General features: G+C 39.8%; 1 protein-coding gene across 2 annotated transcripts in view; it reads right to left on the reverse strand.

Annotated features, from left to right (window-relative positions):
* The window catches only part of ST18 (ST18 C2H2C-type zinc finger transcription factor), a 189538-nt gene that overhangs the window by 115534 nt on the left and 70748 nt on the right, over window positions 1-3256 (reverse strand). The window lies entirely within an intron of this gene.

Here is a 3256-nt window from a genome sequence, read left to right on the forward strand (position 1 = left end):
GCAGAAGGGGAACACATCAGAGTAAACCAGGATGGAAATACTCTAGGGAATGATGGCTCCATGGCATGCTCTATCGCCAATGGGCGACGGGATGGATCACTTGAGGATTACCTGTTCTGTTCATTCCCTCTGGGGCACCTGGAATTGGTCACTGTTGGAAGACAGGATACTGGGCTAGATGGACCTTTGGTCTGATCCAGTATGTCCATTCTTATGTTCATCCTGGTAGCCTACTGAAGCCCCTCTGTACCAGCACTTTGGGTGATCGGGGGCAACTCAGAACAATGAGCGGGGGAGCGTCTTCCCCTTTCACACCAGCAGATTTCTGCATGGCATGTACTTTTACTCACCTTTGATGATAGGCTAAATGTGCAGCCACAGGGGAGATAGTCAATGGCAGCACATCATTGGCAGCACAGCTCCTTGTGGCTTCATGCTGCTGGGTGTATGGGGAAGTTGGGGAGTTATACAGCGGGGATGACTCTCCTTACGGATGACATGGAATGCTTAGGGTGGAGCCTGAGTTATTTCCCTGTGGAACCTCTATCTCTTTGGTCAGAGCTCAATGTGAGCTACTACTTGGTGGCACTCTGTTCCAGTACTTCTCTGGGAGTCCAGCAGTCTCTACAGAAGTTAAGCTAAGCTAAGCTTTCATTTAAAAATACAAGGACATTTCTATTGTCTATCAGTAATTACTATACGATCTATGGGGCAGAGGCTGTCATTTACCACATATTTATACAGTGTCTAGCACAGGGAGATTCTGACCTGGATAACACCTAGAGGCTTCCAGGCTTTAAATGTTTCATAAAAACAACAAATAATTTGGTCTTGTTGGTTGTGAAAATCTTAGGAACATGAAATGATTTAATGCTGTCTTACAAGGTCCACAACCAGAAAAAGGATCTTGCTGTTCAAAGTGGACCCATCCCCAGGGTTCCTGAGTACTAACAACATTATCTAAAATACAATCCAAGCTACAGAGCTACCTTCTGCACCTCTCCCTCACACTGCTAGTGGAATTAGTAGTTACTCATTTCCAAGGGAAGTGCTGCCAGACACTCCTCTGATGTTGTTATTGTGGGAAGGCTTTTCCAAAGTGCATACTGCTGTCAAGGTGGCAATATCTAGGTTCCTTCTGATTTCCTGTGAATTCCAAAGCTGAGGGCCTCCAGCAGAACAATTTCTGCTCTTTGTCCCTGTGAGAGCCACTCTGGGCTTATCAGCTTCAGAATACCTGAAGGACGTAGATGCCATGGTGGATTGCAACGAGAGAGATGGTCACTGTGATAGCCATGGCCCACAGCTTTGGAAAACTTTGAGGGTTATGATTAGAACCTTAACATAGATCTGGCATTGGCCAGAGAGTCATACTGAGAGTACTATGGGAGTGATGTGTTCTTAATTGTTTGTATTACTTATTCCTCATGGCTTTTTTCATTTTTATCTTCAAGCATTGTGCGTTGCCATAATTAAACTGTGAAGGGGATGAATACATAGGTCACTGTGACTAGGTTATCTAAGGCTATCAGTAGCTCCCAGACAAGTGTGAACTGCACTCATTTATCTCTCTGGAGATACAATTGATAATTTTGGTCTATATCACAACAGCATTCGCTATTTCACTGCTGCTCATTTTATCAGAAATATTCTGACACTGTTATATCACAGGCAAACCTTGGTGGGAGAAACAAGGCCAACAGTTTTCCTTCCTGTTATTTCCGATCTTTAGGATTACAAGGCCATGCCCCTCCTACATCCTTCAATACTACTACTAATTCCTCCCCATAGAGTGGAAATTCTGTCAAGTTCTCTGTGGTTTAATATCAGTAAAGGAGGCAGAAAGAAGGTACACTCAGACTGAAAAGGAGATGCTAGAAACTGTATCTGAGTTTCTCAAGATTCACTAAAAAATACATGGAAGAGAAAAGATTCCACATTTAGAAACTGATCAGAAGTTACTTGAAAAATTGTTCAAAACACCGCTGTCATTAGACCACTTAAAATCCAATGTATGATGTTGAAGTTGCAAAGATATGATGTCTTTACTGAATATAAATCAGAGAACCACATTTGGTTGCAGACTAACTGAAAGTAATACTGATGAACATTCCTACAGTGAGACTATTACTACTTCAAAGTTAGAAGAATTTGAAATTGAAACACACAAGGATCCAATTTTGCATAATTTGCTAAAATTAATAGCGGAACAAGAGCGAGTTAAAAAGGGGCAGAATTAGGCCCCAAACAGGTCATTTAGGAAAGGTAGCCGGGAAGTCTCAAAGATGAAAAGAACTGAGCACGATACCAGTCATCTTAATCTTCCAACATGTAAAATTGGTTTGTCTCTGGATTTGGTAAGAAATAAAGGGAGCCTTTACCTACAAGAACGAGGACTATATTGTGGTATTGTACTTCTAGATATGGCAAGACATTTGCTAAAACAGGTTCATATTATGAGGGCCTGGTCCAAAGCCCATTGAAGTCAGTGGACATCTTTCCATTGACTTCAAAGACCACAGTCCTTACAATTTACATGTATGTTGGATAAGATATTCTTATATTTGTATATGCCAAATCTTTCTGTCCATAAAGAAGCAGAGAAATAATTGGAAAAGGAATTTATAGTGAAGTAAGCTATAAGTTGATTTCCAAATGACCTGTAGCCCCTTCAACATCTTTGCCAAAATACCAAGAGACTAACAGGCTGGCCAAGAGAACAATTTAGAAAATGATAAAAAATCTCTTAATTGAAGCTCAACATGACAGTAAAGAATCTAGAATCTAGGATTGGCTCCCAGCACAGATATCACTGGTCTACAATTTTTGAGAAGTCATCTGCTTCCGAGATAAAATGTGCTATTTATTATGTATTTTGATGTACTGAATTCAAATATGACAATTAAAACAACTGATTGGCTACTGTTTCTAAGATATTTAAGTTTTTACATTTTATGTCTATGTATATTGTGTAGATAGTAGAGTTTTAATCATAAATTGTAAACTTAGGTCTTTTCATGTGTTTATGGTTGCTTTACATGATAATATTTCACCTGTCCTGTTTATGTAACACTTTAAAAATCAGCAAAAGGGTTATATAAATAAAATTTATTATGAAACAAAAGGCAAAAAACTATTATGTACATAGTTTAGTCCTATTCAGTGTCTACTCGGCGCTTCTTGGCTTGTCTCTTGTATTCATTAAATGGAGCATCTCTTGTCACTGTCCAGCAATAGTCTGCAAGCATTGATGGGC

This window comes from Trachemys scripta, chromosome 2 (genome assembly GCF_013100865.1).
Source record: "Trachemys scripta elegans isolate TJP31775 chromosome 2, CAS_Tse_1.0, whole genome shotgun sequence".
Lineage (NCBI taxonomy): Eukaryota > Metazoa > Chordata > Testudines > Emydidae > Trachemys > Trachemys scripta.